General features: G+C 45.4%; 1 long non-coding RNA gene across 1 annotated transcript; it reads left to right on the top strand.

Moving 5' to 3' along the window:
* Positions 1-7,757: 7,757 nt before the first annotated feature.
* LOC119701737 lies at positions 7,758-14,325 on the top strand. The gene is made up of 3 exons (XR_005257157.1): positions 7,758-7,906; positions 11,845-12,087; positions 12,196-14,325. It is a non-coding gene; the product is annotated as an uncharacterized LOC119701737 (long non-coding RNA).
* The last annotated feature ends 9,008 nt before the right edge of the window (positions 14,326-23,333 follow it).

Raw genomic sequence — 23,333 nt, 5'->3', positions numbered from 1 at the left:
CTAACATTTCAAGTCTGTTCTTGGCCTAGTTTACCCAAGCAGCTGAAAGACACATGATAAGTTCCAAACATAAGGAGAACAGAAGATAAACAGAAACAGAATGAAGTGCCACCAGGATATACTAGGATCTCACAAACTCACTTAATCTTTTCTTTTTGAATAAAATTCACCTTGTATCCGGTCAATCAATAACTTCTGCTAGTTAACTCTTGTTACAGGAAAATGTAGAATGCAGAAGAAAGAGCAATCACATTAAAATGGAAATAAATTAGAGCAACATCTATTCAACAATTTGCTGGTTTTTATAGGTGGTAGAGTATATGCTAATGAAAGGACTGAAGAAGAGTAATTGCTAGTTAAAGCAGAGGATTAGAATCTAGATATTCCTCTTCCAATCACAAATTTGCTGCAACAAATATTGACCTGAAATTTCTCATGGAAAGGCTTTTTCCATGAATAATTTTGAGGTCCTCCTCAAATTTTAGATGAAGTGCCAATCACTTTATGCTTGGCATATCTACTCATGAAATGAAGATAAGACAATACTCACTTACCTAAACAGGATGTTCTTGAAGACATCTATAGCATTGAGATAATCAATAAAAGTCATCAGTAAGAAGACAGCAATATTATAAATAATCAGAGATCAGGGCATGCAAGGAAGCAAAAGGAGGAAAGGAACACTTTACCTCCAACATCAGAACAAGAAACTGCCGTACATTAGTAAAGAAAATCTCACCTGTGTCAGAAGATCAAGGACTTATTAAGACTTCAATTTATGGATCATTTTGAGAACCTAAATGCATATACCAGGACACCAATAAAATAGGCAACTTGTGCAAGTATCATCTTACACAGATTGTATTAATAAACATTTTGAACAGTTTGGGGTTGAAATGTCAGTATGTGTGTGTTGCTTTGTCATCATTATCTTTTCTGTTTACATTATAGATATATATCATTGCTATAGCATGTAGAAGGATAGAAACTGGAATTTCCTCCAATGGCTGCAAAATCAGGCCCTGGAGACATACTTCTGCATAACAGGGATGAAAAGAAGAAAAGCATTAGCATAATGAAGCTGGTGGAAAAGAGTACTGAGGTCTCAATATTGAGGATGATGTCAAAAGAAATTCACATCACTTCTTAATAAAAGTTAAACCTATGGAAGAAATACAGTGAATAGGCATCATACTTCAGAAACAAGGAGCATAACCTTTGAGGAATCCTGCTACAAACTTGATGACCCTTTACACTAAGATTTGATTTTCATTAGCCTTTAAAATGGAACTTGTCCCAAATAAGACCCATGACCTTTAACATAATGTGCACATATATCTGGCAACCACCTTAAAGAAAGAGTTATAAACAAGACCAAAAAGATAAGACAACACTTTGAGGTCAATTATACAGGAACTTGAATAGGTAGAAAATAAGAGAAGGTAGTGATGAAGAAATGCCAAAAATCTGTGTCAGTCTTTACCTCAAGCTATCCAGTATTACAGTCAGTGTGAGAGAATGGGATATGGATAGGGTGATATTGAAGTAATTTAGAAAGACTTTATTTTCTGACATAATAAATCATGAAGCCAAAGGATCCATCAAAGAAAAAAAAGTCAGGTTCTCTCAAGGCAGAAGACAGTGAGGTGGGAAAAAGAAAATACGTTAATTTAACTTCATTTCTTAGATGGTGAGGTAAAAGACAAGATGAGATGCCTAGGGTTATGAAGACATGGCCTTGTGAGCTCTTATCCTGACCTATGGTGCTCCTGTAACACTGTTCTTTCCTCGTTTGTTGCTTCTGATTTGCTCTTCCTTATAATGTAGCTCGATGTGGCTATCAAAAATTGCAACAAAAAATTGTGACTCAGCCAGAAAATGTAACACATATTCAAATAAGGACAGGATGGTGATTTCATCATTCACTCCTCTACTTACCTTTTGTAACAAAAAGTCTCAAATTCACACTGTTCAGTAGTCCTGGAATTCCTACCTCTCTGGACCCCCAAATTAGAGAAATCCACATTCAGTAAAGCAGAAACATCTCACAGTTTCCAATAGCATGAAGGAAAATCAAAACACAAATGGATCAAAAGATCTAGATCACATATGACTTTTTGTCTGAACATCTATTTTTATCCTCAGTTAACATCTATGCACTGTATGCTAATAGCAAGTTCAACCCTATAAATGGCACCAAGATCCAAGCTGTTTGTGCTCAGATCCAAGCTGTGTTTTCTATGCACAGTTTACAAATTAAGCCACTGGTTCCCTGACTGTGACTGGCAAACCATCAGTGTGTAAAGAACTTGTGAAAGTCCCAGGAGGACCAGCTGGGCAAGCACCAATGGCTTTTACTTTCCCAGATGCTGAATCTTCTCAACAGAAACATGGCAGAATTCACATTCTTTTGCTTTGCCAATAAGTGACTATGTCTACTAGTACATGGTGTTATTTGGTAATTCATGTGACTGGGCACAAGAGCAGAAACATCTGTAAGTTTTTACTGCTAAGACATGCTTCAGCTCCCCTAGGGAAAACTGTGACAGCTGCTGGACTAACAGCTATCACTGAGAAGACAAGACATGCCATGAAATTCACAGGAAGAAGGACACACTTCATTACTTGGAAGAGTATAGGCCCTTTAGAAAGTCCTCAGAAACACCACTGCTTTGCACACACCTGATCAAACCACTACCACCAGCCAATATATGGCAAACTGCAGGTAGGGGAACTACAGTGGTTCTCTCCATTTTGTCCCCTCCAAAGCACAGGATGGGCAGCAGCTCTGTCTGGTCCTTTCTGTGGCTGTCTGTACATCCTTTTAATGACAAGAGACGTGTATTAATACTTACCCAGCTCATTATGTGAACTGGATGGAGAAGTAACATACATAACTTACTTAGTATTAGTAGAATATCTGGAGATCCATGGATGAGCAACAGAGAACTGCAGGCTATTATCATATTGCTATAAATGCCTGCTGCAGAGCCAGGGGATGAAACCCATATAGTTATGCAAATGCCTCACAGATCACTGTTTTGTGCTGCTTTTGCAGTAATTGCAATTATTATGGGGCTATATGAACAGAGATACAAAGTCTGAATTACATTCCAGGTAATGATTTTCTGAGTAGTTCAAGGTTTGCATGTAAAAGCTATTCTGAGTTGTTGCTCAAGACTGAGAATGAGTATTTAGCTAAATTTAGAAATGTGTTAATTTTTGTTAATGTTAATATTGTATCAGCCGATTGCTCCTTACATTAGCAACATGTCACAAGTTAAACTTTCAAACATGAGCTCCATTATCATATGCTGGCAATCTCAGATTAAGCTCCCATCCTACTGGATGCTGTGCAAACCCAGAATCAAAAAGTAAGAATGTGGAACATTCTAGCTGGGAGCCAACACTTGAAAACAGGGTGGAGCATTAAAATAAAGCTGGATCCTTATACAGGGGGGACAAAAAGTAAAAATAATGACAGATTATGTCATCGTTGCCTACCCACCTGTGATGTGACAGGTATTGGATAAAGGAATGAATAAGACTCAGTACCTGCCCCATGAGGTTACAATTCAAATGGAAGGGCACAAAACTGAGTCCTGTGAAAAACAGAGGGAAATTACTTATGTCCTAGCATGGTTTCATATTTTGGAGGAGTTATATTTTGCAGAAATATTATTGTTACATTACAAATTATATTATGGAGTTAACATATAATTTATATTATAAATAACAATGTTTATAAATAATACTTATATTGTGCATATAATTTTGATAGCATTACAGAAAGTGATACACAGGTTCACAGGCAGGAGACCTTGAGTAGTACAAAGAGAAGTGGAAAGTAAGCAAGCAGAAAGAGCAAGATGCATGGCCTCCACTCACCGTGGGAGTCAATAGGGAAGCTGCCTAAGCCTGAGAAGCCGGAAGAACTGAAGTTTCTACACTACAAGAATCTGCAAGAATGTGATGCAAAAGAGAAAATATGAGGGCTGAGATAATCTTTGAATCCTATTTGTGATCCAGGTGTTTCAAGGAGAAAAATGTCAAAAATATCAAAAATATTCCAATGAGTATGAGGATGAGTGGAGCCACTCATCTTGATACTAGGTTTTCAATTGAGAAAGCAGAGGTGAACTAACTGGGCAGTGGGACTGCACACAGGTGTCACTGAATTTTGGAGTGTCTTTCAGAGAGGTCTGCTGTGAAATGGAGAGAGGGCAGTTCTTCTGCCAGACAGTTTGTGGACTTATGTCCTCTTGCTCATATTTCTATAAACTAAAAGGGAGTCCAAGCAATAAGCTGTTTTGCTCTACCTCACCAGCACTGACCTTTTGTCCTGTCCTACAGAATGCATAGTTTAGTAGAAGAAAGAGTTTTGCTTCTTGTGTCCAGAGTTTATAAGGTAGTGTGGGGTTGCCTCTCTGAAGGCTTTTCATAGAAAAGTGGTACTTTCATTGCCCATTTACTATGAAGAAGACTGTACCTAGATCTCCAGAGGTACTGTGCAGTTCTTGTTAAGACCATTCGGAGAAGTACTGTGAGAAGAAATACAGGATTTTCATCTATATGGCTGTCCACCTGACATTTAATATGCTGTATGGTAACATAAACAACCACCTTCTTAAATACAAACTTCACTTTAGAATTAGCTTATGCAGTCTCCTTGAGGTAAACTGCATCACAGGACATAGTTTAACATGAGAAAATCAGGAGTAGCAGAAGACAATACAAATTGGGAGGAGTCTTAATAAGGAATATCCTTCTGCACAAGCATCTAAACCAACATAAGCATTTTCAGGGTAAGATCCTGTGTTGATGCAGTCCTCTTCACTGTTGGACTAGGAGGAGATGGTAGGAGAGAGAAAGGACAGGGCAGAAAAAGAAGTAGTGGTTAGCTCTTTCAACACAGAGAATCCTTCTAAACCTGACATGAAAAGATGCAGCATCTGGAAAGCTGCAGGAGGGTAGATGAGCAGTGTGCAAGCTGGAGAATTCCCTCTATTGCACAAGCTATGCAAATGTAATTGTAGGCTAGAAAGTGCAGTGACTCATAGGTGAAGTGGATGTGAGAATATCTGGGTTAAAGAGAGTTTGTATGGAGAAGACCATGTGTAGGACCTCAGAAGTTCCCAGACAGGAGGAAATGAAAGGAGTTAATGAAAACCCATTACCAAGAGTCAACCTGCCACTGACTGCTTTCTTGAAGTGTCAAGGGAGGAACTCCTGAAGCTGTTTAAACCTGGTGGCATTTCAAAACATTCAGATATCCAGATCAGTCAAAGATTTGGGGGTTGGGATATGGAACAGAGAAAAGAAAAGATGAAGCACAAACCTCAGTAAAGAAGGGTTGGGAACAACTTGAGGTTTTAGCAGAAGATGATAGAGATCCTTTAACCAAAAGTCAGAGGTGTTAATGCAGATTATGAAGGCACAGGTTGGACCCAAAATAGCACCCTGAGGTGATGCACTCCAGCTGCTGTAATGTTATGTGGAGGAAACAAGAGAGTGGCACTGTCCAGTGGTGTTTCACCTTCTGCAGTCTCACTACTCAGATGAGCTCAAAGACATGTGCACCAAGATTCACAGGAATAAAACACAGGATTTCCATGCTTCCTCAGCTGGACAGGCAAATGAGAGACAAGGGGTTAACAGATGGCAGTAGAGGTGACTCAAGTCCAAGTTAACTTGAGATCTCCATGTTTATGTAAGGGAGATGGATCAATGTTGCAGCAGGCATCAGAAGAATTGAGTGTTGGATGTGTTCAAGACCAGGTTGAATAGGGCCTTGAACAACATGGTCAAGTTGGCAGTGGGGGGTTGGAACTAGTTGATCTTTAAGGTCCCTTCCAACCCAAACCATTCTGTGATTATGATTAAGAAATGAGTGCTTTGTTACCAGCAGCCCATTCTTGACATATCTGTTCTTCATGCCAAGGGGTGAAAATAGTGTATGAGCAAATGTGAAGTGAAAATGCTGCCTCCTAACCACCTCACTTTTGACTTTCTCCACAACCTGCCAATGGCTTTGACTTCCACTGCCACCTCACCCTTCTGAGGCACTTGGTCATCACCCTGCAGTTGCATGTTGTGTCCCCTCTGAGGTCAGGCTGCTTCATTGCTCTGCTGAGTGCCCTGAGATTCCTCAGAAGAAAAGGCACTGCCCAAGGTGTGACACATTACCCACGTTGTGCCCTGTGTCAGTTGTCACAAGGTATTACCCTTCTGGTTACACAGAACTTGAGCAGGATCCTCTGAAGGGAAAAATGTTTTCCACTGCTTAGACCAGTTGGTCCCTACAGCTACTTTGGAAACCTTCCCCTCAGGCAGTGAAGACCATCCAACTTTTTCCTATTAAAAAACCTGCTTGAAATTAGTAATAAATCAAACCTGCTCTTCTCAGGCAAGATATCTCTTGAAAACCACCTTGAGTGCGGCAGCAGTAAAGAAAACCAGGATCTGCACCACAGATGGCTGCAGCCAAGGTGGAGACTAAGAATCAGTAGCTGCTAAACCTCCATTTCTCTTGAGCTAACCGTATCTGCAATTTGCAAGCCACCAAGAATTAACCGAGAATTTTGGCATCTTGGCTTGAACATTGCAGAACAGCAAAGTTTGGAACCTGTAATTCTCTTTAGTTTCTCTATAGATCAGCTATCAGAAATTACTATGTATAAAGATTTCCCTCTACAGGTGGTTAGAGCTTGTAACAGCCTCTCGCTTTCTTGCATCACTTTAATTAGACTTTTGCCTCATCATTTACTTTGTTACTATTTTACCTATTTCCCTCCCTCTCCACTATGGACTGTCAGTCTATTCCCAGTGGTAGCAAATTCTCTATGCAAGAAATGTCAACTCCCTCCCATCCTCCTTAAGCTTCAACGCTGCTGACTTTGACTCTTTCTGCAATTAAAGTTTCATTTGCAAGCTCGTTTCCCGAGTGACTTGACGCCTTTCTTCTCCCCTCACCCCAATATGTGACCAAATGAAAGTTGCAGCCTCTACAAAAGTGCGTGTGGGTCTTAAATGCATAGCTCCCTGCCTGCAGTTTGAGCTTGCAAACTAGCATGCTTTCCTGCAGGAACATCAAATGCACAGGACACACGACACGACAGCCTAGAGAACTCTTCACAAGGAGGGGAAATGCAACGCTGTCCAGTCTTTTCCAAGGCAGGCAGCCGAACAAATCAGAAAAGTCTACTTCTTGTAAAAGCATCTAACAACTGAAATCAGAAAACTTTGCAAAAAGCAAAAGGAAAACACCTGCACACACACACACACACACACGCACAGAGAAACCTACCTTGCAAAATCTTCTTCACTTATTTTTGTATGCAAAGAAAAAAAAAATCAACAAAGCAAAACAATCCTCAAACAAAACAAAAATAAATAACTCCCTCCCCTCCAAAACTGCTTTCTCCTCTTCCCCACGCCTTAGCTGGATTTCTAGGGAATTTGGGGACGGGTGGGAAGAGCCGAGGGTGGAGGGGCTATATAAATAAACTAGAGCGTTTCGAGCTGTGTATCGCGAAAGGCTGTGGGTTTCGCGTAATGTGTGCCTGCACTCTTCCAGGAGAAAGGCAAAAAAAAAAAAAAGAGGGAGGAAAAAAAAAAAAAAGCCAGTTCGTGTTCAGAGCCTGACTTGGAGACAGGGAGAAGCAGCAGCCCCCTCCTCCCCTCCCCCGCCGCCCCCCCGCCCCGCCGCCCACGCACCACCCCCGCACCGCCGAGCCCGGCACCTCCGGAGCGAGCGCGCGGGACGGGATCGCTCAGCCCCCGCCGCCCCGCACCCCGCCGCTATTTATAGCCCGCGGGCCCGGCCGGCCGGCGGGCACACGCGTGTCCCTGCCTGCCTCCCTCCCTCCGTGTTCGTGCACCGCCACAATAACGCTGCCTTTCACAGGTAGTGAGGGTGGGCTTCTTTTTCACCGCTCTGCCTCTCACCGCAGATTTTTTTTTTTTTGGGGGGGGGGTGGGGGTGACTGCCAACAATCCCCGGGGTGGGGGGGCGGGGGTGGCCGGGGAGGCGGCGGGGATACGGGGATATGTGTGCGGGAGCCGGGGTGTTGGAGCGGGCTCCCAGCCCTTGGCTCCCGGTAGCACAGTCAGTTCCTCCAGTGTGTGCTATTGACCTGCATTGACGTCATTGCGTCATTAGGTCTCCCTTAGAAACACTGACTTTCAAAAATAGTATCAAATTAATTCAACTGGCAGAGAGAAGCCACTAGCTGGAATGAGCCATAAAACTCCAGAATCTTCAGCCTGGCTTTGCTGTGCCAGCCCACCCCCCTCCCCCCAGCCCCCCCAGCCAAGCGGGCAGAAATCAGATTGTATGGAAAATACCACCGATGGAATAAAAAAAGAGAGAAAGAAAAAAAAAAAAAAGGAGGGGGGAAGAGGGAGACCAAATTAGATTGCAAACCCTAGACCAGCCTCTCTCCCTCTCTTTCCTTTCTCTCTCCCTCTCCCCTCCTTTCCCTTTTCTGATCTAAAAATATCCCCCTTGCTTGAGCTGACTGCGGTATCTTTTGTGTTGCATCTTTCTGTTTTTAGCCCTTGCATGAGCCATTGAAGGGTGGCCCGCAAGAGATCAGAAGCACAAGATATTGATCTATCGATACCCTCTGGGGCCAAGAATTAATTTTAAATGAAAGAGTTGCACCTTGATTTTGGCAGTGGGTGGGTGGGCAGATGACAGGGGTTATTTTAGGATACCATTCACATTCTGTGAAGCCGCAGCTTCCACTTTCTCCCTCTAGATTCATTTTAAAAATATCTTTCCTTCCTCACCCCACCTCTCTCACGTGGACCTGTGGGCAAGCACATGTCACCCCCATTCATACAAACACAATGCAATGGAGCAGCAGTAATTTGCAGAGATGGTACATTCACAAACAGCAACCCAGTCGTTTTAATGCAGGTTGATTTCACAGAAAGGACACCGCAGCCCAGAGGAATTTGATTAGGCTGGTGACTTAAATTTGCAAGCTGCTTATTGGGTTCCTTATTGTCTTCATCCTAAGTTAGCAAAACTGATTTAATGTCTCTCTTCCTTTCTTAAAAAAAAAAAAAAAAAAAAAAAAAGTAGGAGAAAAATTCCATTTACACTGTAGATGGTAGACCTAAATCTTAGAACCAGTGGTAAAGGACAGTAAAGAACATTGATGGCGACCAGCTTTTGAGTGTTTTGCATCAAGGCACACACCCATGGCCAGATACAGCTGTATCTATCCATGACCTACATGATACGGAGCTGTACATACATACCAAATAGCAGATCTAATCCTGCAATATTCACAGTTCAGGAGAGTGAGGATTTGGGTATTTTTTTTGCATTGATGAAAATATTCAGAAACAGAGGCACCGTGCTAGACAGTAATAATTTGCAAGATCAGGCCATAAATAGGGCTCTAGCCCTGCAAACATTTATTCACGTGCCAAGTGTTAAGACTGTGACTAATCTAATTTGAGATCAAGAGGATTACTCATAGTAGTAACATTAAACTCATGCATGTTTGCAGGATCAGGGCCTAAATGATTAATCACCACTGCAGCTAGGCACTTTTGGGTACACCATTTATTACTTGCACTTCGGCACTGTATATACTCAGATCCATCCTGGAGAGTGTGCATTGCTCTGCTGTAGTGAGGAATGAACATCATATTCTGCTGAATGAGAAAGTATGCAACACACCCCAATATTCATATGCTTGATCTGATTTTTGCAATACTGATGAACCTCCCAGAGGCCTGGGCTAAAATCACTCGGGGCAAATTTGGAGTCACTTGAGCAAGAAGTTGCAGATGCACAGCCTGCCTAAGATGGGCATCTTACATGTAATTTGTGTGCACAGAGGCTCCACTCTTAGTTCCGAGGGAGAAATAGAGAAAGACTGAAAGCATGGCCATTCTATGAATCATTCATTCATGCATTCATTCATCTTTGTATTACTGCTGATATTATTATTATTATTACTGCTACTACTATTATTATTATTGTTGTCATCATCATCCTCATCAGCGTTTTGCAAAAGGTGTTTTGGCCATGTTCAGACTGGTCTGTTCCTTGATATTAATTTCTGCTGGTGCTCAGCACCAGTGATGACGCTCTACTTCAAAAGTGATTGACCTTTGACCTTAGGTCCCCACACAAGCTTGTGGCAAACTATCGAGTCAAAGAAAGTGAGTTGCATGTGAGAAGAAAGACGTGCCGAGGCAAGGCTTCCAGGCAGCTTGCTGGGAAAACAGCTAAGTGATCCACGTGGATCACGGGGTGCCATGGTCTGTTGGCTAAACCTGAGCAGCACCCGTGCACTGTGCAGGTGACTTCTCTTGACAGCTTTTGGGAACCGAGTGATATGCATGCCTCTCACGTTTTACAAGAGCTTCTTTTGTCCAACCCCCACTATCTCTGGTTTAAACCAACATTTGTGTGTTCTCTAAAATAAACAGTCCAGTGTTGTTTTAGAAACATAAGTAGTCAGGAAAAATCAGTAATGACTTACTGAGGGAAGATAGAAGACAGTTAAAAACAACAGGATTAGGTTACCTGGAGCAAGGAAAGTGAATGCAGTCAAAGAAAAACAAGCAATTTGGTCATCTACTCCAATAAGTCACTGACAAAAAAATCCCTTTAGCACAAACTATTCTGAAGTTTCTAAATTTTTTACATTCTGGGGGTAGTGGACAGAGGGAAGCCATGTTCACTGGCTGAAGAGGGGCAGGGTGGGTTGGCTGGATGCAGAGGAAAGAAGGGTCTGGAGGAGGGCACAGGAAGGAGAGGATAGGATTCTGGACGTGCAAAAGCAATTAGAGTGAGGGTCTTAGAAGACAACAGAAAAAAAAGCAAGGGAATAGAGCTGGGGCCCTAGCTCAGGAGTATGGTGAAAGGCCTGGTGGAGAATGAAGGCCAGGGAGGCAGTTAAGGGGACAAATTAGAAACACTTCCTATTCCCCTCTGTGTTAGCGCAGTAGAGGGGAATTCTGCTGTGCATCAAGACTGTTTCTGGCCAGAGCCACCTGGTGTTGTGCAGACATTGTTTTCCTTCATGTGGCACTTCTATTTGACCAAGAATGAGTTTCTGAATTTCTAGAGCTCTAAACCCCCTTCCCAATGCACCAGGAGCAGCCTGGGGCTAGCCCTTGCCTCTTGTCCCTTGTGCATGGTACACCCATACCTCAAAGCACTGCCACGCTCTAACTTGCCCATAGAAATGTCAAATAACCTCCCAGTGTGATGTGGGAAGCAGAAGGGTAAAGCTGGGATGGACATGTGGGAGGAAACAAGGGGGGAGAGCTGCAAACAGAGCTGCATGGAAAAGAAGGGGAAGGTGTCAGAAGGTATGGAGGTACCAAGTGTGGGTACAATGAAAGAGATTTCAGAGGACCTGAAGCACTGTAGGAAGTAAAAAGAGCCCAAAGGAATATGGTAGATGAAAGCAGTGAAAAATAATGGGAGAAGCTGATCAACTTCAGAACCAACCCCCATACCTCACAGGGCTTTGGGGCACTTTGTTTCTGGTCTCCTGCCTGTCGTATGTGCTCCTTCACATGTATCCTCTCCACCTTTCAAAGTGTAGTCAGTGGCCCAGGCTACTCCACAGTCCTTCCCTAGCTCCTCTTTGGAGCTTCTTGCTGGTACCTGCAAACATAGGAGCATAAAGAGGAAAGTAGTGTGCAACAGTGAACAAAATCCAGCGTGGGGACCTGGGCTCTCAGTGTGGAAAGAGTTAGATTTTTCCAGGGGTGTGTATGTTTGTGTGAACTGAAGAAGACTTGGTATGGCTTGGTATCCCCAAAACTTTGCTTAGAAGAAATTAAATTTCCTTCATTTCCTTTCAGGAAGTAGAGAAGCAGAGAGTGGGTGAAAGCAAGCAAGGAAGGAAACTGAAAGCAAGCAAGCAAGGAAACTGAAGAGACCCAGAACTGTGTTGCATCCATTGCTTTTTGCAATGAGACCTCAACTCTGCCCTCTGGGTGCTGTAACACGGCAGAGCCCTCACCTGCATTGCATGCACACTGGAAGTGAGTATGGAGGACTCCTGGACAGAGTCTAATGTTTCCCTTGCTGTGGCAAAGCACAAGGTAAGGTCACACAAGCGAACAAGTGCGCGCTAGTCTTGGCCACTGTTTGAGTGCTGAGCCTACATATATCACATAAAAAGATGTACTGACTTTTCCCTTTCTATACAGATTCCTTCTGTGTAATGGCCTAGCTGACCTCTCCCAGTGACCAGGAGATCACACCACAAGGCTGCGGACAATTCCTGCAGACAGATTGGCCAAACCTCTGCTGGTGAACCAAATAACCCACACGCCATCTCTCAATGTAGACCTTGCAGTGTATCACGATATCAGCTTTCCCAAGCTACTCTGACAGACAATCAATACAGCTACAGTCAACACAGTTAATACACTCAGAATAGATGCAGATAAATGCTGGATTTCCAATTTGTTGTCTGTGATTCTAATAATAGCACACCCAAAGAGAGTGTCTATTTATTAGGCTCCTCAGTTTTTGCCATGCCATTTCCAGGAGCTAATGCTAGCAGCTCACAGTTAAGACCGTGTTGGAAAGGGACGTTTTAGCATTTCATTGTTGACTTCTTAGGCATTGCAGTCCTATGACTATTGGAATTTTCTAGAAGAACAGGGAGTTACCACACCACCTGTGCAGCAGCACATGTTGTAAACACTAAATAATAGTGAAAGGAGGCAGTTCAGTGCAAACAGTGCTCTATGGTTCAGTATAAGAGAGCGTGCTGTACACAAGGAGATTGCAGTCTAAATGAGGAACTGTACAAAGAAGAACAATTAGAAGAGAGGAAGAAGGATGGACAAAGTAAGTTACCAAATTTCACTGTGGGTGGGACAGATACATCTTGCTATTTTCAGCTTTTAAATCAAACCGGCATCTTGTATTTAAAGACTATTAGTAATTACTGCAGGATCTTCAGTCCTGGAAGAAGAACCAGGAGATTTTCAGTCTGGATAAGCTTCATGGCTCACGGCTTTAGGGGTATTAGAGGCCACAGGCTACAGAGAGCACACGAGCAAGTGACTGTGTCTAGCCTCAAGTCAAAGGAAGATGTTTTTTTTCCTCACGTGTAGGAGGATTACCCTTGGAATTTGATGTCCAAAGGAAAATTTCTGGTCTGCACAAAGTGCAAGGAGTTGGATGGAGGATTTATCTGGAATTTAGCCAAAGCAAAAAGTACTATCAAAGGCCTGACAAACTGGTAATATGGTGAGAGGTGACTGTCCTACATCTCACCTCCCCAAACCGAGGGCAAGCTAGGCTTCCCAAAGCTTTGCCCATGCCACACACAGAATGTCAAATGGTGTGGAGTTGCTGTCAACATAATGAACTAGCTTCTGAAAGAGACTCTTATGCAGCAGCCTTGGATATGATGTCCCTAAAGTAGGCTTTAGCGTACTTCAGGCTGAGTTTGTTTCTGCTGATTTCTCTAACAAATGTTATCATACACATATGCCACTCTTTTGTCAGAGGACCTTACATGACAGAAAGCCCTTTGCAGGTTTATTTCTACCTCTGCTGCATTGTACTCAAAAATTTCAGACATGCCATTTTGGGAAACTCATTCAAGACATAATCTCTTTCAGACTACAAGTAAATCTAGCCTGCTTCCCCCTCGTCTTTTTTTTTTGTATAATACCTTGCAGTACCTGTGTCTTGCCTGTTCCTGTGCAGGGGGAGAGATGAACAGAGAGGGAAATGTTACCTTCTGACCTGCATGATGAGGGCATTCCCTGTCTATTTAAAATGAGATGAAGGGGCTTGAAGACTGAATTACTGAAGTTAAACAATGGTGGCTGTAGGCCTGGTCCTCCCATGCCTCGTTATTTGAGGAGGCGTTCCTTGTGACACACCAGTTTGTCACTATGGAGTAATCCAGTATCTCCCCTCTGCATGCTGTAGGGACAGCACTGGGACATCTCCTTACTGGCTGGCTTTCCCCCTCCCCATCAGAGAAAGGAATGGGAAGCGGAAAATAATCCAGGGAGCAGGGGAAGACTCACTTCTGCAACCATGCCCCTTGTTTCAGTGTGGTTTGTAATGACTGGTGGAAGAGCCCTTGACTGTGGCAGCTGGTCACAGCCCATGGTGGGTGAAGGTCTGACAGCATTGCCCAGACACCTGGAAGGCAAGGGTTGCAGGAGAAGACCATGGGCTTACAAGGCAGGCAGAATGAGGGTTGTCTCCCCGATCCTGATATCACTTAGGACCATCTTCATAAATTCACTTTTGTCAAATTCATTCTTGGCTGAACTCCATATCCTGGAAATTTATAAACTGACTCCCTGCACATCTGGCTCCATTTTGGATTGAGAATACAGGAATCTAAAAAGCCAATAAACCAAATACTTATTGTGAGGTCCTCAGACAGAAAAGCTTCTGTTCATCTCATATTTTCTTTTATCCATTTCACTGGGAAATTTGTTTGAAAGCAAGATTTTACAGTGGTCTTTAGCAGTTCCTACTGTTTTAATTCATTAGAGTACTCACACACACCTGAGACCATAGAAGGGCTGGGCTGAAGCATCCCCAGGGGTCCATGCTTTCTATTCAGTGCTCAGTCCCTCTCTCTTCCTTCTACACTGGTTGCCCTTTGGTGAAACCACCCAAGCCCCAGCACAGTTCTGTAGGGCAGGAAGAGACGGCAAAAGGTAGGGAACTTACATGGTAAGGATGGGCTCCGCCACACCAGGCTAGGAGGTGGAGGTGGATGTCAAGTTCGCTTAGAAATAAATATTCTGCTTGTAAATATTCTTCTTAACCATTAGTCTCCTCTACAGTCACTTAGTGAAGGAATTAAAGATGTTTGGCAGCTGAGAGCATTTGCTACAAAACCTTAAAAAATCAACAAGGCATTCCCAGAACCAGCTCGAGCCTTCGACTATCACTAAGATCTTCCTGGCTTTAGAGTTGCTGCTGTCATTACTTTCAGTGGAATCTGGGAGCAGAATGAGGCTCTCTGACTCTCCCCTCACCAGAGCTCCCTGCTTCAGCAGGAGAGAGGCACAGCGAGACCCCAGGTGCCCTTTAGCCCCCCACCACTTCTCCCTATCTTTCTGTTTCCCTGGGCACAAGCCCCCCCGCCCAAAGCTCCCCTGTCACTACCCATGTGTTCTCCAGCAGCATTAACTTATGCACACACCATTCACCAATTGTTCAGCTTTTTTTGTCAATGAAGGCACATTTTATGAATTAGAAGAGCACATGCCCCCTTGTGGCTTGACTTCGCTCCCTGCTCCACACCGCCAGCCCCTTCCGCACCCCGGCGGGGGGACTCGGGCACGGGGAGGCTTCTCTCGAACCTGCACAGAGGTTAAAAATAGCCCACGGCACCCGAAGAGACGGCCGGGGTGTTTAAAAGATGAGCTGGAACGACAGCATGCAAAGAAAGACAGAAAAGAAAAAGAATTCTTTAAAAAAAAAAAAAAAGAAAAAAAAAGAAAAGAAAACCAGTAGCTTGAGCAATACAGAGATATCTATTTCTACAGGGTTTTAAGAAGAGTTTAGCTAATTGAACCAAACTGAAAAGTAAGGCAGCTGACACATATGCAAAGTGCAGTCCCCTGCTCATCCATGGAGCAGGTACAGCACAGCAAATGGCTTCTGCCTGACCTATATGGCTCAGACACTCGCTAGAGAGCATGAGTGCAGCTGATTCTTCACAGCCTTTTCTTTCCTCACCCCTTCCAGTCCCTAACACAGGATTTTCTGGTGTCGACTATGGTAGCAGTTTAATCACAAGAACCAGTTTTACTGAGAACTGAAATTAATCCCATGACCTAATCCACAGAGGGACTCCTGAGAGGATCCAGGTACAACACTTTGATTTGGGAAATACAGGATTAAAGACCAGAGGAGAAGAAGCAAGACTGACAGTGCATAACCCACCCATGGACCTCATTTACAATCAGGGTCACATCCTGCAGTTGTTACTCGTGGCAAAACCCAAGGAGATGAAGCCAGAGCAAACCTCCAAAAGCCAGCAAGAGCCCTGGCATCATGGGTTGTGGGATTGCTGTCTCTGAGATTGTGTCTTGGGTTAGGAACTAGGAATGCCAGAGATACAATTCCAGCTATCACATCACTCCTTTCCTGGGAAAGTGTCTGTAAAATGAGGATTTAGTTCTCCACCTCCTGGGGGCTATGTGGCTGAATGATGGTGGAAGGTGAAAAGCAATAAACAAGAAATCAACCAAATTGCTAGCATGAGGGAAGAACAGCTATTAATGTAATTACGAAAAATAAAATCTTTGTTTCTGCAAATGTGGGAGGGAGTGCTGTCTCATGGTTACTGGAGACAGGGAGAGGCAGGACTCCTGGACTGCAATGCTGGCATGTGTGCAGCAGCATGTTAGGCTCAAACTAAGCACTCAGGGCAGTTTGATCTTTACTTGCAAATGCACATTCTTTGGTCAAGGATTTCTCTGTTATTTTGGGGGGACTACCTAGCACTGCAGTGCCCATGGGTGGTATCGTGAGGAGGCTGGATGCTAGACATAAACCACACAGACACCCTTGTGCATGTGTATATTTGCAACCCTTTTCAGTGTAACTGTCTGTCTATGGCATTAAAAACATTTTTGGGTTGGTATCTTACCTTTATACCTGTACAAACAAAGACTTTGATCATGATTAGGGCTACTGAGAATGGACATAATAAAAGTTAAAAATACAAACAGTAGTGGGTGTTATGAATGACCTTTGTTTCCTCTGCCTTAGACAGAAAGCCTTGTTTTTCAGTAAGCCTTACATAGTCTTATATAGCTTGTGGGATGTTTTAGTTCATGTGACTGTCAGTTTAAAATACTTGTGTGGAATATTTCACTTGAATGCTTTCCACCTTCTTCTCTCATACTTTGCAACACAAGTTTCTTCTCCTGAGTGAGCAGAGTGTCTCTAATACAAGCAGTGGCAGCTAAACCTGAAATTGCTGTGTATTCTCCTTCCTTGGTCTTGGTTCAAAACATCCAGTCTAGCAAATAAAGCCCATTCACGTGTAGGGAGAGCTAAGCCAGTAAACTAGATCTCTCTTTCCTCCTCAGAAATGCAGAAGAAAGCAGCTTGCTAACTTATCTTTCTTGGGGCGAGTGGCCAGCTCCTTTGGCTCCCAAAATGAGAAGGGCACTCAACACTTGGTGAAAAAATTGTCATCAGCACCTGTTCACAGGAGCAATTTACCAGGACTGCATCCCAAATTTCTTCAATATGCTTTTAAAGGTAAAACACACAAGATTCTACCCAGGAGAGGGCAAAGAGTCTTACTAGATTTGGAACTCCTGTTAGAAATGTCTGGAAGGTTAGTCCAGCTAGTGAAGACATACTAAGGATACAATATAGCCCATAATATCCTCGGTTCTCTGTGCTACAAAACCATCCATCCCGCTAAGTTGGTTGTGTCATGCCCAGCGAGCCCCCATCAAACTGACCTGATACAATGGGAGCTGCTGGTGATCAGTGCAAACTCTAAAGGGCACTGGGAGCTCCCACCATCACTGGTTGTTTGCTGGGGAGACATCCAGTCCTTCTGTGGCTACCACCACTCCCAAGCGCAGTGCAGAGGGTGCTTGTCCTTGCTCACCACATTTGCTCTGGTGTGGTCCAGGGACTTTGACCCATTTGGCTCATCTGGGGTGGCTGAGAGTCCTTGCCTACCCATGCCGGGGAGGCTCTGAAGAGGAAAACTCCTTTCCCCTGCCCATGTCTCTGGCACACCTGCTGCTGCCTGAGAGGGTGAAGCTCTTCAGGTCTTTGCATCGATGCAGCCTTAAACAGGGAGTGGGAGGAAGATGGCTGGTGATGGGCTGCAGAGCTCTTTGTACTGACGTTATTTCTGCATGATAGAAATTATGAATCCAGGTGGTTCATTCCTTTTGGACCCAGCGTTGGAGAGCGGATGGTAAGAAAGCACCACCTAAACCAGGTAAGGGTACAGGTACAGAGGACAAAACTGTCCTATCCATTACCCTGGTGTAAACCCCTGTGGGGTCAGAGCAGTCATATTGCCAGAGTTACTTGAGCCCACTACAGCTACAGATGTATTCTGTATTTTACCTTCCCTCCTTTTCAGTTCCTTGTCACAGTGGGGATGTGAGTGTTTGAGTCAGGCAGGGCAGGCAGCCTGCCGTGGCTCGGGAATGGAGGTGGGCAGGGGCACGAAGCGCCGGGGCCGGTGGTGGGGAGCGGGCTGCCGCGGGGAGCATACCCTGCCCCTCAGCCGGGTGACTACATTTACCTTGGGGACGGATGTTCAGGTTTCTAACGGGGTTGTTTGGAGTTATTCGCCCCCCAGCATGCAGGGCTTACGCGCCTGTGCCTAAAAATAGAGCGGAGCTCGGCAAGCCCTCAGTGCCGGGAAGGAGGGCAGAGGCTGAGCTGCCCCAGCGCGGCGGTGCCGCAGGGGCGCGGAGGGGAGCGTGCCGCTGATGTAACCGCGTGTGTCCCGGCCAGGGCTGGGATGCGTGCCGGCTCCGTGCTGGGTCTGTGTGCGGGGCTCACGTGGAGCCACTCCCGCAAGGTGGTGGTGTGGGGGTGCCTGGGGCATGAGGAGGCGGGGGAGGGGGCTGCCGGCGAGGCACCCGGGCTCTGCCCCCCCGCAGGGAGCAAGGGGCGGGGGTGCGGCTAAGCTGCGCTGAATCCCCTTTTAAAATCTGCAGTTTGGTGCCTTACTGGGTTTTATTTCTCTCTCCTGTTCCTCTCTCGCCCTGGAGTTCTGTAGTAGCCCTGAATTAGCATGTCACGTGTATGGCATGTGGAAATGAATCAGGGGCATGTGAGGAGGAGGAGGACGCCTGTGTCTGTGTTTGCATCCAAGGATCTCCTCTCACTCTGTGTTTGCGTAGGTGTCTAGCTCCCTTCTCCCTCCTCCCATCCCTGCCTGCCTCTCTCTCCCTGCCTCCCTCTCATCCCTCCATCTGGCCAGCCCAGCTCTCCCTGCCAGCTCAAGCAATACCTCAAGCAGAAACTGCAGCTTTTTCCCTGCACCCCATTAGAAAAATAGGGTGGCCCTAGGCTCTGGACATGTACTCAGGGGAGAGCATGAACGTACACACACTCCCAAATCAAGCTCTCCTTCCTGCTCTCTATCTTCTCTGGATTTTTGCTCCTTAGTCAGCACCTCAAGCCCTGCAGACTGCACCAAGGGCAAGATTATTAATGCTAACAACAGAACACAGCTACAAACTGAGCCCCAGAGCTGCCTCGTCAGTGGGTACATTGCTCTCACCCCCTTTTAGGGAACTGCCACCAGTACACGTCTGCTTATAAAGCCAGGCATGAATCAAATCCACCCAAGAACAGGGAAGGGAAAATGTCCCCAGTGGGGCACGGGAAGCAGGCAGGATCCCCGGGAAGAGGGGCCAGGCATGGTGAGGGGAGCAAAGGCTCAGGGACAGTGGAGGGAGCTGGGGAGGAGGCACCGAGACCCTCTTGGGCGTTGCCGCGCATATGCCTTGGTTCTGACTGTCTGCACCAGCCAAGGTCACAGCTTGGCACCCCAAAAAAGGGATGATGCCCAGGGAAGGGTTGGGAAGCACATTCTGCACCCAGTCCCCTGAGTCAACAGGCCACATAACACCAGAATTCCCAGTCCCATTTATGACTCTCACTGGACTTGCTGCCCCCTCCCATTGGGACAAACTCCTCTTTTTTTCAGATTCTCCCTCCGTACTGGTGCATCCCCCCAAAAAGGCAGGTCTCACTCTGACCAGCTCCCAAGTACTCCTCTAAGCAAAGGTTACCTCAAGATGATTTCTTCAAAGCCCCCATACTAACCAGGAAATAGCTACCTGACATCTCCCTCCTCAAATCTCTTCCAAAACAGCTTCTGTCAAGCACTGGAGACAGCTCTCCTTGTCCACCTCCCCCCCAGTTCCTCTCCACCTTGCATGCCATGGTCCCCCACTCCGCACACCTGCTCTGCTCTGCTCCCTGACCCTCTTTGCCTTCCAGGCTTTCCCCTGCCCTCCTCTCCTTGCCCGGGTCCCTGTGCCCTGCCCTGCCCCGTGGAATGCCCTGTCCCGTCCCCCCGGGGGCTGCTGCTGCTGCTGCTGCTGGCAAGGTGCAGCCTGGTGTGGCGAGAGGCTATAAATAGCTCTGTAAGCTCCGCTCTCACTGACACCGTTTGGACAGAGGATGGAAAAATAAACAAAGGAAACTCCAGGCTCCAAGCAGCAGCTACATTCCTCATGCTAAATAATGTCATATTTTCCTCCAAGGTGTGTGGGTAATATACAGATCGGCACTGGGGGGCTGGGGGGAGAGCAGGAATCAAAACAAATTATACACAGCCAGTGCATGTCAATATTTTGGTCCCTCTCATTCTGCCCTGTAGTAGTTAAGCACACACAGATTGCCTATATTTAGAAAAGGGTATATTTTTAAATACTCTGAAATGGAGATTGTTTCCATTAATAATGATGGAGCACATTGGAGGAGGCAGACCTGGTGAGGAGCTGTCGAATGTTGCTTTAGTGACATATAGAGGCCTGAGAGATAAAGGACAGGGCGGAACAGAACAAATATTTTGAAATCAAGCAGTGATTACCCTGAAGTTTGCAGTTGTGTTGCTATTTTTACACAGGGGCTGTTTGCACGGGAAGACTGTTCACAGTTCCCTGGTGCAGAGACTCAGACAGTGGAAGAGGAATTATATTATCAGGGGGTTTATTTTATTTTTGGGTTTTTCCTTTTTTCCTTTTTTTTTTTTTTTTTAATTGAGGTCAGAACATACACTGCAGCAGAAAGGTTCAGCTCAGAATGGATGAAAGAAGGGCTGGACACAGAAAAAAAGTAGCATTTATTGCCCAATTCTAGGATGCTAACTCAGCCTTGCTTAGGAAGGGCAATGACTGCATTTTAACAAAATCCTTTTTTTTTTTCCCTCTCCATCCTGTCATTCTCAAAATAGCCTCTCCCGATCTCAGTATTCCTACAAGGATATCTGAATAGTGAATGTTCATTTATGTTATGGGAGGAAGTAAACAACCAAATAAGATCTGCACCATAACATGTGAGGAGTTAGACATGCTGGGTATTAAGAGGCTGCCCAAGGACCTCAGTATGTGAAAAGAAAAAGAAAAGAAAAAGAAAATAATAAAGACAAAATGAAAAAACTAGTTGCACTTACTTTACAGCTGGGTATGTAGAAGTTGAGTGACTTACCCAAGGCTGTAGATACAGTCTGCGGCATTGCTGGGACACAAAGCCAGTTTTTCTGTCTTGGGGCAACACTCTTCATATGATCAAGAAGATGCTTCCATTTTTTTTTCTCCTAGATGTTTCTGCTTAGCTGCTTCAGAGGCAGGGTGATTTACAAAAGCAGAAATCCCAGCAATCTCCCTATTACTCTCTCATGGAGAGACACGTACTAGTCAGAGCTGCCCTCACCATCAGGTGTCCAGCATCGTGGGGGGAGGCAGCCCCAGCAGCCTCCAAGGCCCTTCCATGTTGCAGTCACTCCTGTGCTCAGTCTGGCTGTGGTGAGTGGGCGCCTGGGGCTTGGGGTGGCAGCTGCCTGTGGTCACGGTGCTACTAGGGCTGCCCAGAGGGGTGTCCCTGCTCCTGTCCCGTGCTGAGCTGAGTCTGCCCTAGTCCAAAGCTTCCTTACTCCTGGGGAGAAGACGTCAGAGGAGGCTCCAGCATAGCTCTTCAGATATCTGCTGTTGGGAGCTTTAGCTCTTCTCTCCTAGGGCCATCCTGGTGACACTGGGGAAATCCACTCCTGAAGGGCCATGACCTGTCTCCTATCTCCACCTCCTGGTCAGGGCTCAGCCCCTCTCCCCAGCCATGCCACATGGGGATGGTCATCTTGCTCTGTAGCCTCCTAGGACAGAGCTGGTCCTCACCAGCTATGGCAATTACCTAATTTATCAGATCTGCACATACAAATATACTCCCAGTCTCCTGGGAAAACCTATTCATGCACCAAATTTTCCCCAAACTTGCATGCAGAGAGAATAGATATAAGCTGACAGGTAGGAAAGCACTGGGATAGATGTTCCTCAGGCTTTCTCTTCCTTCTGTCATGGCCTGGCCTGGGTAGGTCATGATCCCTTACCCAGCAGCATAGAGCAGGAGTAGCTGGGGTAGTCACAGGGTGAGATTAATCAGTGACTTGTAAATGCTTCTAAACTCAGAAAAAAAGGAAAGCTAGGTGATGGAAGATGCTGAAAAGTTTGGGAATGTGGGAGAGCTCCCAACCAGAGTCTTTTTTAACCTGCTCTACACACACACACATCACACTGCTGGGAAAGGACAAAGCCCTTCCTCAACTGGTCTTCACCAACATCAGGGTGAACCTCAAATTGTCAGATGGCTTAAGAGGATCATGGTAGTTTTTCGGCTTGGAGTGTTCAGCCCACATTTTTAGCTTTTATCTCACAACTTTGTTACAAACAGATCTAGTGAAAGGCAACAAACTGAGCTGCCTCCTTTCTCCAGAGGGAGAAGGGTGGATAGAGGTGGGCATATCAGGCTAAGCCTACTACACTTGCTGAAAAAACTTCCCTTGAAATATATGTGTGGAGTTTAAATCTATCTTCAGCTAAACCTTTGAATGAAAAATAAGTCGACAGCCTCATTCCGCCCATCTGATGCACAGGCGGCACACCCCACACACAGGAGCTTGGGATTTGGGGGAGAAGCAGTGGAGGGATTCCCATTAAGGAAACCCCGCTCACTGTCTGCTCTGGTAAGATGCGGGGGAGGGCTCCTCTCCTTCTCAGTGATATGAACATGAGATCAGTTGCCTCATGGTTGTGTAACGTCCTCACTCATTTGGGAATTCATGTGCTAGTCCCATTTAGAGCCAGTAAGAAGAAACCCCTTCTTTTGGGGATGAGGGGCTAAGGATTGCTGCTGAACAATGTCACTGGGCTTGTGTTCCCAATTGTTCATCTTGCACCTCATGGAAACTCTTTCCTCTTCTAGGATTCCTCTCCAAGGGAAATAGCTGCTTTACCTGGGACTGGAGGTGGGAGTGAGCTAGCATAAGTAGCTAACTATGTGTGTTGTGTGACTCCCTTGGGGAACTGGGGGCCACAAAATGGGAACTGAATGGATTTGACCTTTTAGCACAACGCAATGTCTGCAATGTCAGCACACTGGTAAAGAGTGACATAGCATAGGAGACCAGCCATTTCTAGAAAACTCATCTTGATCTTCCAACCTCCCTCAAGTCTGCTCCTTGGCAACAGAGGATGAGATGGACCCTGGTTTTAAACTATGGCAGGTTACCAACTTCTGCAATTGCACTATAGCTGTATCTACACTATCACAGGTTTGGAAGTACACTAAT

Source organism: Motacilla alba, chromosome 5 (assembly GCF_015832195.1).
Source record: "Motacilla alba alba isolate MOTALB_02 chromosome 5, Motacilla_alba_V1.0_pri, whole genome shotgun sequence".
NCBI classification, from domain to species: Eukaryota; Metazoa; Chordata; class Aves; order Passeriformes; family Motacillidae; genus Motacilla; species Motacilla alba.
The sequence above is the reverse complement of the archived record's forward strand: the minus strand, read 5'-3'. Positions and strand labels throughout refer to the sequence as shown.